Consider the following 14,512-nt stretch of genomic DNA (forward strand, 5'->3'; position numbering starts at 1 on the left):
GGCGAGCCGCCGCCTCACCGCCGTCCTCCACGGCGGCACAAGGCTGGTCGCAAGACCAGCTGTCCTTGCTAGTGGCCGGAACTGCTCTGTCTGGCGTGATCTCCTCCCCGGCAACATCACCGGCATAGTCGCCGGTGATTGAATCAGCTAGTTCAAGCGGCTGAATCAGCTAGCCGGTGGTCCCTCCGACGATCCCGAACCTCCAGTAGCCTTCCTTGGTGTCTTCACGTGGCTGTGGTGGCCAGCTTCCCGCTGAATAGCCACCGGATCGCTTCTTTCTACTTGATTTTTCGTTATTAGTTCATTAGCGCGAAATCGAGTCGGTTCTCACTATAGCTTGTGCACTCGATTCTCATAGGTTTGTCGAGCTTTTCGAGACTTCTATGTGCTGCTCTTGATCTGAATACGGAGACCAGATCACTCGATTGTGCGTTGAAGCATCATTATACAAGGTGAGTTCAAATCTGTCATTCTCGGATCCTGATGATCAATCTGCTCGTGATGGCGATTTCAGCTTGTAAACGTTGAAATCTTGCAAAGTGATAAACTAGAGAATCGTAAAAATCATCTCAAGCTTCGATTTGATATGTCGCATCCTTAATCGTACTTCGTTTGCTAGGTGAAAATCACTTCGTAAGCTAGGATCAGAATCTGGAATGTGATGTTCTATTCTGTTTTGATGATTTCCTGATTGACGTCATGCTGTTCTGCGATTTTTATAATTTTCTACGATCGTTTGTTGAAGAAAATTTCTTCATGAAAGTCGTAGAACACATCATAATATGTTCATTATAAAATTTTCATAAAATTTCAAGCATGTTAGAACAGGACGATTTACAACGCCATTTAGGTATAGATCTGATGATAGATGAGTTTCTGACTGACCTTCGTGTATTCTTTGAATTTTATAAATTTGTGTGTTCCAAATATGAAAAAATGTTCTTAATTAAAGTTCACATTGAGATCAAGATCTTTCCATTGATACTAACTTTATCAATATCGAAGTTCATTTGGATCTTCAAAAGGAATTTTCACAATTCAATCAGTATCTGTGTTCAGATCTGATTTTCATTCCTCTGAAATCCAAAGTATGTTTCTCCGAATTTGATAAAGTTAGAGTCCTCCTTTGCGAAAACTCAAAACTACAAAGTTGTTCCTTGGGGTCTCATTATGCTGACTGGAAATTTTGAGGGCCTAATAGAAATTTTTAGAGGGTCAATTTGCTAAAAATTTCATATAAGGTCTTCTCGGGTTAAAATTTGATTTGCAAATGAGTCCTTGGTGAAAAATGAATTTTATAAAAATGTGAAGGACTTTTTAGCAAAAAACTCAAAACATGAAAGTTATCATACACGGAGAATTCTAACTGTATAAAAATTTTCACGCAGTTTTGATAAGGTTTGTTATTTTTTCCGCCATTATTTTGAAATCCTTAACAGAACCGGGTCCAGACTGTCATCGAATGTAAATTTGTCATTTTCGTGAAAATCGGCTGGGAATCAGAAAAAATGGTCTTCTTGACTTTTGATCCTCATGACATAAGCTTTCTAAAGGCCCATGGGCCTGAATGCATACTTATTTCATTGCTATGCATGTGCTTGCTAGATGTATGTTTAGGCCTGATGTATGTTCGGTGGGTAGCCCATTATGGTCACTTAGAACCCGACTTTAGGGGTTAATCGATATGAGTTGCCATTTTGTGAATGCAAATGGTAGCCTGTTATCGTTAACCATTAATCAAATAATATTAAATGATTAGGAGGGTGGGTGAATCGAAATGCATGTAAAGCAAAGGACGACCCCGAAGCCGGTGTTTGATTAGTGAATTGTTTGCGGTATTGCTTTTCTTTGGTTGTTCCTTTGTGCGTTGTTTGTCGTGAATGTATGTTGTGAATCTAAATGCCGACACTCGAGAGGCGGTCCATGGAGGGGATAATCCAAAATTGTAAAAGACCAAGGCGATAGACCGATGTCCAATCCGGTCTCAATTTGTATTCACTTGACGGTGGCGATAGACCGATGTCCGATCCGGTTTCAATTTGTATTCAATTCATTCGTCCCCGATCATGTCTCGGGTTTTCAATTTGTGTTGTAATAAACATCCGACAAGTTGCGGGTTTTACTTTCTCGCACTTAGAATTAACTCGTCTTCTCAACACTTTGAGTATTTACTTTACGAAATGTCTTTCAATACAATTGATTGTTTCTTTCTTTTCTAGACTAAGATAGGATTAGTTTAGAATTTTAAATGGAAACACAAAAACAAGATGCATGATCACTTAGTGGACTAAGGCTTTTGCATGAAAATGGTAAAAAAAATAAATACATGACAATTTAGATAACATCCATGTTAAGTTTAGCTGTACCGAAAGGGCATTAATAGAAATATTAACATAAGCTAATCCCCGAACTCTTGATCTCTGGTTTTTGTAGAAACAGAAACGAAACTCCCGCGTTTTGATTGGGTATTCTAGCCGACCTTCGACCTAGGCTAATAGCGACTCCAAAAAAAGATAAAATCGCTCTGCTGTCATGCGAGGTATGGATTTAGGGAAAATCCACGTTCATGACCAATGGACAGTATGGATGACTAAAAGATCGATGCTTCGGTAACCCATCTTTTATGATGTGCCAAACGGACCGTATGGATGACTAAAAGATTGACGCTTCGGTAAGCCGTCTTTTATGATGTGCCATGCGGACTGTATGGATGACTAAAAGGTCGATGTTTCGGTAAAGCTATCTTTTATGATGTGCCATATGGACCGTTTCACAAACACTTATCTCTAAACCCACCTTATCGAGTTCGGCCCTCGAGAGGTAGGTCGCGACAGGCTTGGCGACTCCACTAGGGACTAGGTTACAAACCTAAGTGGATTAAAGCCGTAATAAACTTGTTGGTTTTTATCTCACTTGTCTACATTTTGTAGCATCGAATGCATGTCAAAGTCGCGTGGAAAATGAGGTTAGTCGCTAATCAAGTGTTAAATGTTTTTGTAGGTGGAAGTTATAAGGGGAGGCGTGTGTGTCAACCCTTTGTTTTGCAGGTGGTGAAAGGATGTATGCGTGTATGATGGGTTATATTGAAGTGTTGTTTTCTTTAAATTCAAACGCATGTTTAACCGCTTTAGCACGACACAATGCACCCACGTCCCGCGGTCTAAAACCCCGGATCGCTTTTAGGATACCTTTAGGAGATATTAAGAGTGGAATCCGCATGTGAATCCATGTGGTAATCCATTCTTCAATATCGCTCATCTTGGTTAGTAAGAAGTGCACCGACCGACGTTAGTAACGGTGGGTAAACTCTTCTTATCTAATCAAGGTGGGGACCTTGAACTTTTAGAATCCTACCATTAGGCGTCAAACCTCACGTCCTCACGTGATATGTCGATGTGTTTGCCATTCTCTTCGCGGTAAGGTTGATTGTATCGTTTTAATATTTTTATTGTAATTTCACTTACGTCAATTCCACGTTATATTACTTTCTATAACACGTGGTGATTAATCTCGATGCTCCAAATTAGGGTTAGTCAAAATGGATATGTCAGAGATTTGAGTCATCTCCATACCTAGAACTCTCGTGGCCATGTGGGAAAATTTTGAGCCAAAGCACAAGGACTATGTGGAAAAGAGGATCGGATATCTTCCCGCTCTTTTATACATCGAGCCTCGTGTCGCCATGATTAAGGCATTGTCCCATTTTTGGAACTCAAGGACATCCACTTTTGTGTTTGGTCGAAATGAGTTGACCCCTACAATTGAGGAGTACGATATTGCCATTGGAAGAGTCGATTCTTTTGGTCTAGTTAGTTATACGATAGATATAGATCCTATAACTCTTTTGAGCCATTTCTTAGGAGTTGACATTCTCCAAATCAAAGGTGTCCTTAGAGGAAATTCCAATGCACTCTCTTTTACATTTTTAGAACCACATTTTTCTAGCTTGCCAAAAGAAGCTGGTAATCAAATTCCTCGCGTCTTTCTCTTAGCATTTCTTGGTTTTGTGGTCTTTCCATACACCAAAAAGACTATGGATCCTTTGGTAGTCCACATTGTCAATCAAGTGTGTATGTTCAAAAGATTCTCTAATATGATCCTGGGTGAGATCTTCGTATCACTCAATAGGTTTAAACAAAACAAAAATGGTACTTTTAGAGCCCCAATAGGTTTACTCCAAATTTGGTTGGTCTCTCACCTTAAAGATTTTGGTTTGAGCTTGAAAATCATAGGTGTATCCAAAGATTGTCATCCTATCTCACTTTTCCGAGAAAAGGAAGAAATCTTTCCCTATTGGTCATTCTCAACTTGGTTTAATTTTTTCAAGAACCTTGTTCCAAATCAAATCCAATGGCATGTTCGTTGGCTTGGACATCCCGAGGTGCGCCTTAATAACGGATCCGACAACCCAATCCCACTTTTGGGTCTCACGGGCGTCATATTACCCTTTTAGGGTGATCCGTCAATATCGCGTGCTTCAAAAGATTCCGCCATTCTTCAAGTTGGGGTTATATCATTTTGACTATCGCAAAGATGTCATCCAAAAGGACCAAATGGCAGATTTGAAGAAAATGATCAAGTGCATCATTGATATGTGGTACAAATGCCACCCGGAGCCAATTCTCATTACCGACGAGTCGGAATTGGAAGGTGAAATGAGGATACACCATGCATTGCCGGAGTATATATATCGTCGCCTCGAGCCCAAGCTTAAAGTGGATCTCCCTAATGTCCCTGAGAAGCCAACTCACTATAGCCGCAAGAGCTCTTACGGAAAAGGATGAGGCTTGAGCCGAGGTTGAACGTTTAACCCAAGAAAACAAACGAATTTGCTTCGTGCCTAAAGAAGATCCATTAGGAATTTGGCTATATTCCATAAGGAAATCTCCTTTTATGTAATTTTCATTTTATAGATTTGATGTATAGGGTTTCCTTTTTACTCATTTTAGTAATGATGTAATAGGATTCTTTTCTTGTTTTTAGATTGATCTATAGGGATTATATTTCACAAATTTCGTTGTAATTAGTGAAATTTCCCTTTTATGTGCTTTCCCGAGGATTCCAATGGAATATAGATGGAGCATCTTGATTAATCATCGTGTGTTACCCCTTCAATTGTATAATTTCTTGTGAAGAAATTTTGATAAGAGATCGTTCACATGATAGTGGGATCATGAGAATATTTCTTATCCCTATTTCATCCAAAGAAAATATAAAATTGAAGGGTTTTACATTTTCGTTTCAATTTATTTTCCACGTACTAACTTGATCTTCATTTCGTTTACAAGGTATTTAGAGAATGCCCAACCCCACTTGCGTGAAGGATCTTCAAATGGATATCGAAAAATAGAACGATCGAATTGCTGATATGGAAAACCGAATTGATGAAATAACTACCACATTTGCAGACTTTGAAGCGTTCATAAGTCCACTGCTTCCGACCAAGATTATGCCTACTCTTGAGGATCTTCAGAATCAAGTTAACGAAATGCGTGGCATGTTGATACGTCTCATGGATCGTGTGAATCAAATTGCTATGGAATTACTGTCTAGTACCAGATTGGAGACAAATGACATTAATTTGAAGGGTGAGGGAAAACGAAAATACAAAGAGCAAAAGTCTGAAATCAAGCAATCTTCTAGGAATGACGAATGTATCCAAGGAGGTGCTGAGAAAATGGACAAGATTTATATTCAACCACATCATGACTCCAATAAGAAGCCACGTAAGTGTAACCCGCTTCGTCAGTTTACACCTTTACCAAGACCGCTATCAAAGCTTCTACCCATGCTTCTTGAGAGGAGAATGGTTGCAAAAGAAGTCCCCCAAGATAATCCTCCAAAGTTCGTTGGGTTTGACATTACGAAATCATGTGAGTACCACATGGGCGAGAGAGGCCATAGCACCGAAAATTGCCTAATATTGAAAATTAAGGTTTAAAGCTTGATCGACAAAGGAATCTTGTCTTTTAAGGATCCCGAACCGAATATACAACAAAATTCATTGCCCGATCATACCCAATGTGTGAATATGGTAGATATGAATGAAGACAAGAAGTCTTTTATGGTGGATGTACCAAAGTTGTATGAGATCTTGATGCTAGCTGGACATTATGAAAAAGGAGGTGACATCTCGAAAGAAGAAAAGTTGATATACATTTCCAAATTAATTGACATGGGAATTATCTGGTGTATAGGAGAAGAATCAGATGCCACAATAATGACGGCTGTGACATCCCCGATTTCGGGCCTAGGAAGTCGAGGGCTGGAAATAAGTGGATTAGCGGGTAAGTCGAGTTGAGGGTTGGTATTGGAATGGACAGCATGATCGGAATGAGTGTACTGAGGGTTGGTCGTGGTTCGATCGAAAGATCGTCCATGAGTTGGCCTAGGGATCGACAGTGGAATGACCCCTGATTGCGCAAATGATTAGAGTGATATGACCATGGGGTGATCCTTCGACCATAAGGGCCGTTAGTGGAGCGGTCCGGGATAACTGTGGATCAGTCCGTTGTCGGCATATGTCGGTCGCGGGTGATACCACACGGCAATGCATTAGTCACGGGTGACCACGAGTTAATTCCGGGGTACCGGATTTCCACGAGGCTACATGACAACCGAGGGTCGACCATGGATTGTTGATACTCGAACGTGGCCCGGTCGCGAATCGGCCACGGATCCTTGTGCCAAGTCAAGAAGGCCATGGACGAGACGTGTACCAGGCCATGTGCCTAATGGCTTAGTCGCGGCCCGAGCAAAATTGCCGGTCGCGGCGGCCAAAGCCATGTGCCCGGCCATGACCGGCCATTGTGCCCGTCAGCCAGGCCACGGACCGGTTACGTGCCCGGTCGTGCGCCTGCCATTGTGCCCGACCCTCGTGCCACAAGTCGTGCCCGTAAGATCCGGTCCCGATCTTGTCCCGTGTCCAAGAAATGTGGCCATGAGCCGTGCGTCGTGCCATTCCCGGGCCGATGTGCGTGTTTGGCCGTGAACCGACCTCTCGCCCGTATGACTCGGTATGGTGCCCATGCGGCCGGCCAAGCACTAGGCACGTCGCTCGTGCGGCCAGGCATGCCGCTCGGCGCGTCGCCCGTGCAGCCCGGCACGTCGCCTGGCACATCGCCCGTTCGGCCCGGCCACGCGCCCGGCCATGCGCCTGTACGGTCGGCCACTGGCCCGGTCAGATCGGCCAATTTGCCCGATGGCCCGGCCGTGTGCCCAGTCCACCCGAGAAGGCCAATTTAGGTTATTTTGGCTTGGAATGATGTAGGGCCAAGTTTGGGCAATTGTGAAGGCATTTTTACACTAAATTCCATTTTACAAGGGTATTATTGGAATTATTTTGTGAGAAAACCCTCGGGAAAAGTTTGGGAATTATTATGATGCGGGGTTCGTTTTTGGACGTTTCGTGCGTATTTCGTGAAACCCGTTTGATCTGAGCAAATTGGGATGGAAATCAGCCAAATTGAGAAAACCCTAGAAAGTTTGACTAAGTCAAACCTTATCCATACCATCATTGCATCCATTTATTGCTTGGCCTTCATTTTCAACTTACCATTATGGCCATTTATGAAGCTATTATGAGCCTTGCTCTTCAAGAATAATTCAAGGGAGAGGGAGAGGAGACTCGCGGCCAGCTTGGTGAGAAGAGAGAAAGGGAGACTTTTTGGCCATTTCCATCATTTTCTTGACTTTGGAATTAGGCCATTAATGAAGGGATGATGCGTGCGCTTACCTCATCGTCCCGATGACACGTGCGCATACCTCATACCCCCCTATGACATATGCGCACGCATCATCCAAAACCCTAGCTTTGCTTCCTCTATAAATAGAACCCTTTAGAGAGTTTTGGCTCACTTTTTCCACTTACAAGAATTGACCAAGAGAGAGAGAGAGAGAGAGAGTGCCGAGATAGAGAGAGAGAGAAGAAGCCGAGACCCAAGAGAGAGAAAGAAAAGCCATTACCGAGACCGTCGCCTTTCCGCCCGTTCTCTACTCTTTAGTTCTTGTTGTATCAAAGAGTAAGTGAGATTTTACTACCGGAAAATGACGTTGAAATACGTTGTATCACGAGCTTTCCCTGTTCTCGGTTCTTGGTGTTCCGATGTTGTGTTCTCTATAACAAGTTTGCCTTGTTTCGTGTTTTTTGCATGTTACCTAACACGAATTAGAAACCGAGGCGCGACTCATGAGGTAAACCGTGACTTAGCCATGCCTGGAATCCTTGTTTTATGCTTGCTATGCACGTCGTTGTTTGATCGGCCACGGAGGCCGGTACGGTAAGATTATTTCGTGTAATGACGATTGATATGTCTTCGCCTATTAGTAAAATTTTACTTGCTGAGTCTCCTCGACTCACTCCCCGTTGTTTCCTCTTTTTCAAGTCCGTAAGAATGGCGTCACCCCCAGCCCTGTTTGGCAATCTGGTCGAGATGAGAGCCGAGCTCCTGACGGTGATCGATGCCCATGAGAACCGCGCCTACCGCAGGATTACAACCTACGTGATGGTTGACGAAGGTCGGGTAGACCTTGTCCCGCACCCGTACATGGCTTGGTATCGCCTAGCCGACGGGGACTGGGTCGGCCTCCTTTGTGGATTTAATGGTCCTTTCAGTGGCATGGGCGGTTCGACTCCGGGATCAGCCATGGGCGGGGCGTGAGGACGGCCGTACGGACGAGGGCCGGGAGGAGCGAGTGAGGACGAGGAGATAGTAGCCATAGAGAAGCTAAGGACCCAAGCCAAAATTTTGTTGTGCATATGGCTTGATTGTTTTTCGGAAGTGCCTTTGAAATAGGCATGTGAAAAATATCGTTTAAGGCTTGTTTGCTCGAGGTAGGGCATGTAAATAAGCACGAGAACATCATGTAAATACAACGTGCACCGTTTGCCTTTATTGCTTGGTTTTGTCTCGTTGTATTGCTTCTGCATGCTTTTCATATTTAAAATCAACGGGACGTTCTAACAATGATTTATGCTTCACGGGCTCGTTCCGATCATGGTCGATCAACAAGTATCGGCCGTGAATGGTTTGGGACGTGACAGCAGGGTTGGTTTTGGTATCAGAGCAGGTTTTCCCTTCAGTAGGTGCAGTTCGTGACGACTTGCAATTGGACGATCCGATGAGGGCGGGGAGTAACGCCGAGGCCATAGGACCTGATCATTGAGCGGCCTCATAGGAGGTGGCGCCGGGGTCACGAATACCTGATCATTGTGCGGCTTTTGACCGAGGTGGTGCCGGGGCAGGTAGCCTGATCATTGTGCGGCCTCTGGAAAGAAGTGGCGCCGGGGTACAAAAATATACCACCTGATCATTGAGCGGCTTCTGAAAGGAAGTGGCACCAGGGTGAAGGGCCTGATCTTTGAGCGACTCCTGGCAGGCTTCTAGGACGGCTAAAGAACAAGAATTTCCGAACTGTGCACCAAAAAGTGGAAAACGGTTCTGAACACCAAGCGGTAAGAAATGCCTGGAGTGATAAGGTGCGCTGAAGTGGGGTAGTTAGCCAAGAAACACCCCATGCATGTGATTGTATGACTGTGTACCTGATTGATTGGTAAGTAGGCCTTTGATTGCTGAATTTTGATTGCTGACATGTTCTTGTGCTGTAGAAAAGCCTTAGTCGCTTACCAAAGGCAGTATGAGTGCTCCGGACCCGACCTCGACCTCAAAAGGAAAGTCGAAGCAAGATCCCCGAATAGATGAAATTCTGCAGGCTCTTGCAACCGTAGGAGAATTGCTGGGGCAGCAAGTACAACAAGCACAGCAACGACTGCCTATTGCTGAGAATGCAGCGGCGGCGAATGGAAATGGGAATGGTGACCGAACAATGCATGGATTGGTCGAGCAGTTTTTGAAGCTGCGACCCCCGAAATTTGCTGGAATTGGAGATCCCGAAAAGGCAGAATCCTGGATCGATGAGTTACAGAAAGCGTTTGAACTTCTGCGATGTTCTGAGGAAGATAAAGTCACCTTAGCAACCTATCAACTGCAAGGGAACGCCAGTTATTGGTGGAAAGCAACTAAGGAAACAGTATTCCCGGAAAATACTGCGGTAAACTGGAATGCTTTCGTTGAGGCATTCAACGGAAAGTATTTTTCCGAGTGTGCTTGTGATCGTAAAATGAAAGAATTCCTGCAACTCCAGCAGGGAAATATGACGATGGACCAGTATGAAGCAAGGTTCGCCCAGTTGTCAAGGTACGCTCCTAGACTTATCGAAAATCCCGTCGACAAGGCGAAACGATTCCGTGATGGTCTCAAACCTGACATCCGGAGTCAGTTAGTGCCTCTGAACCTGAAAGATTATAATGAATTATATGAACGAGCTCAACTGATCGAGAAGGATTTGCTGGAGAGGGTCCCTTCGACGCGACCCTATTATTCTACTCCCCGAATAGATCAACGTTCGGGCAAGAGGCCAGTGATAAGGGGGAAACGTCCTTTTGTTTCCACCAAGAAGTGGAATTTCCAGCAGACAGCCAATGTTTCTGGAAATACTTGTTCTGTTTGTGGACGACAGCATGGCGATGCCCCGTGCCCCGTTCGTACGGGAGCGTGCTTCGGGTGTGGCCAACAAGGTCACATGGTTAGGGACTGTCCACAACGGCGACAGAATATACCTATGCAGCAAAGACAAGCGACAACACCAACTGGAGTTCAACCTCGTGCTAACAACGGTGATCGTCCTCCGGCTCAAGGATGAATATATGCACTTACTCAAGAGGACGCGGAAAACTCCGACGCAGTGATCACAGGTACGGTTTTCCTCAATAACCGTGCTGCATATGCGTTAATTGATACAGGAGCTACACATTCATTCGTATCTAGCCAATTTGTGCGTTTGGCCAAACTTGAGGTGAAACAGTTAGAAAATGCACTTAGTATTTCTACTCTAATGAAAAATGAAGTAAAGGCTACCCTAGGATGTCAAGGGTGTAAAATGATTATAGGCGGATTTGTGGATGTTATAAATCTTGCAGTATTGGCCATGTATGATTTTGATATTATCGTTGGTATGGATTGGCTTAGTAGACAACGAGCCAATATAGACTGTTATAGTAAAGTAATTCAGTTTCGTCCCCCTGATCGCCCCTGCTATACATTCGTAGGAAATGGAGGAGGACCTTCTACTCCTTTAATTTCTGCTGTAGAAGCCACCCGACTATTGCAAACAGGTTGTCAAGGATTTCTGGCAACAGTAGAGAATATAGTAAAGGAAGACCAATTAAAGTTGGAAGATATCCTGGTGGTACAAGAATTTCTGGATATTTTTCCAAAAGAATTGCCAGGCTTACCTCCAGAACGTGAGATTGAGTTTACTATCGAAGTCGCCCCTGGAACAGAGCCTGTTTCCAAGGCTCCCTACAGAATGTCTTTGACCGAGTTAAAAGAGCTCAAGGTACAACTGCAGGAATTACTTGATAAAGGCTTCGTCCGTCCAAGTGCATCTCCCTGGGGTGCACCCATATTGTTCGTGAAAAAGAAAGACGGATCATTGCGATTATGTATCGACTATCGACAATTAAATCGGGTTACTATAAAAAATAAGTATCCATTGCCGAGAATTGATGATTTATTTGATCAACTCCAAGGAGCATCTGTGTTTTCTAAGATCGATCTAAGGTCGGGATATCATCAACTGAGAATCAAGAGGGAGGATATTCCAAAGACGGCGTTCCGAACCCGATATGGCCATTATGAATTCACAGTTATGCCATTCGGTTTGACGAATGCTCCAGCTGCCTCTATGGACCTGATGAACCGAGTGTTCAAGCCATACTTGGACCGTTTCGTAATAGTTTTTATCGACGACATCCTCATATACTCGAAGAATTCGATTGAACATGAGCAACATATGAGATTTGTACTTCAGACGCTCAGGGAACACTCACTCTATGCAAAATTTAGCAAATGCGAGTTCTGGTTATCTCGCGTGGTATTTCTTGGCCACGTGATTTCGGGAGATGGCATATCAGTGGATCCATCCAAAATTGAAGCGGTAGTTAATTGGCCAAGACCAACGACTGTCACCAAAGTTCGAAGTTTCTTGGGTTTGGCAGGATACTACAGAAGGTTCGTGGAACGATTCTCTAGCATCGCTATTCCCTTAACGCGATTGCTAAAGAAAGAAACGAAGTTCGAATGGAATGACAAATGCAAGCGAAGCTTCCAAGAATTGAAGCAAAGGCTGACGACTGCTCCTATTTTGACTATACCTAAAGGACCAGGAGGGTTCGAAATATACAGCGACGCCTCTCACAAGGGGCTGGGCTGTATATTGATGCAGGATGGCAAAGTGGTGGCATATGCGTCAAGACAACTAAGGTCACATGAGTTGAATTATCCCACTCATGACTTAGAACTTGCTGCAATCGTGTTTGCTTTGAAAATATGGCGACACCATCTATACGGAGAAAAGTTCGCGATTTATACGGACCATCATAGTCTGAAATATTTATTTTCCCAGAAGGAGCTGAACATGAGGCAAAGACGATGGATGGAACTTCTCAAAGATTACGACTGCGAGATATTGTGCCATCCTGGCAAAGCAAACAAAGTTGCCGATGCCCTTAGCCGAAAATCGGCCATCGCTCATTAGATTTCAAACTGGAAGTTGGATGTCATCAGAATTTACTAGCTGCTCTCAGAATCGAGCCGGACATCATTGTGAAAATCAAGGCGCTACAACAAATGGACCTGGATATTCAGAAGGTCCGAAAGGAAGTAGCAGAAAGGAAGAAATCCAATTTCCATGTGACGGACGACGAAATCTTGAAGTTTAACGGACGTCTATGCGTGCCAAAGGATGAACAACTCAAGGAAGAGATCTTAACTGAAGCTCAAAAAAGCAGTTACAGTATCCATCCGGGCAGCACTAAAATGTACCAGAATTTGCGACAACATTTCTGGTGGAACGGTATGAAGACGGGCATAGCCAAACATGTGGCTAAATGCTTGACGTGTCAACAAATCAAGGCTCAACATTGCAAGCCAGGCGGATTATTACAATCATTATAAATTCCTGAATGGAAATGGGAGCACATCACGATGGACTTCGTAATGGGATTACCGAGAAGCCAGAGAGGGAACGATTCAATATGGGTGATCGTTGATCGACTGACAAAATCGGCTCATTTTCTTCCCACGAGAAAGGTTCTTCCATTGGAAGACCATGCCGAGTTATATGTTCGACATATTGTGCGATTACATGGAGTTCCGATAACAATCACATCGGATCAAGATCCAAAGTTTACTGCAAGTTTTTGGCGAAGTCTCCAAACTGCTATGGGAACCAAGCTATAATACAGTACAGCTTATCATCCGCAAACGGATGGCCAAACAGAAAGAACGATCCAGACCCTTGAGGATATGTTGCGAGCATGCGTCGTGGATTTCAAGGGAAGTTGGGATGAGCATTTACATCTCATTGAATTTGCGTACAACAACAGCTACCAGCAAAGTATCAGGATGGCACCATTCGCGGCATTATACGGTCGAGCTTGCAGAACTCCAGTCTGTTGGGATGAGGTCGGGGAAAAGAAGGTCACGGGTCCAGAGCTAGTGCAACTCACCAATGAGATTATGCAAGTGGTTAGGGATAAATTGCGAACCGCCCAAAGCCGACAGAAAAGTTACGCTGACAGGCGTAGGAAGCCTCTAGAGTTTCAAGTAGGTGACCATGTATTTCTCAAAGTATCACCCATGAGGGGTGTGTCGCGTTTTGGGAAGAAAGGTAAGTTAAGCCCCAGGTACGTAGGACCTTTTGAAATTCTAGAGAGAACAGGGAATTTGGCTTATCGGTTGGCGCTGCCACCGAAACTCGCTCAGGTACATGACGTATTCCATGTATCCATGTTGAGAAAGTATGAACCCGATCCGACACATGTGCTGAATTTCGACGAGGTCGAATTGGACAGCAGAGTGTCCTATGTTGAGGAGCCGGTGCGGATCGTGGATCGTAAAGAGCAAGTGTTAAGGAATAAAACTGTTCCCGTAGTAAAGGTCCAATGGCGACACCAGGGCGTAGAAGAAGCTAACTGGGAAGGTGAGGAAATCATGAAGCGGTAGTATCCGCACTTATTCGAGGAACCAGGTATGTGTTTAAATTTTGAGGACGAAATTTTTATTAGAGGGGGAGAATTGTGACATCCCCGATTTCGGGCCTACGAAGTCGAGGGCTGGAAATAAGTGGATTAACGGGTAAGTCGAGTTGAGGGTCTGTATTGGAATGGACAGCATGATCGGAATGAGTGTACTGAGGGTTGGTCGTGGTTCGATCGAAAGATCATCCATGAGTTGGCCTAGGTATCGACAGTGGAATGACCCCTGACTACGCAAATGATTAGAGTGATATGACCATGGGGTGATCCTTCGACCATAAGGGCCGTTAGTGGAGCGGTCCGGGATAACTGTGGATCAGTCCGGTGTCGGCATATGTCAGTCGCGGGTGATACCGCACGGCAATGCATTAGTCCCGAGTGACCACGAGTTAATTCCGGGGTACCGGATTTCCA

The sequence above is a fragment of the Syzygium oleosum genome, unplaced genomic scaffold (genome assembly GCF_021117445.2).
Source record: "Syzygium oleosum isolate NSW1041296 unplaced genomic scaffold, Sole_v2.1 Sole_v2.30, whole genome shotgun sequence".
Lineage (NCBI taxonomy): Eukaryota > Viridiplantae > Streptophyta > Magnoliopsida > Myrtales > Myrtaceae > Syzygium > Syzygium oleosum.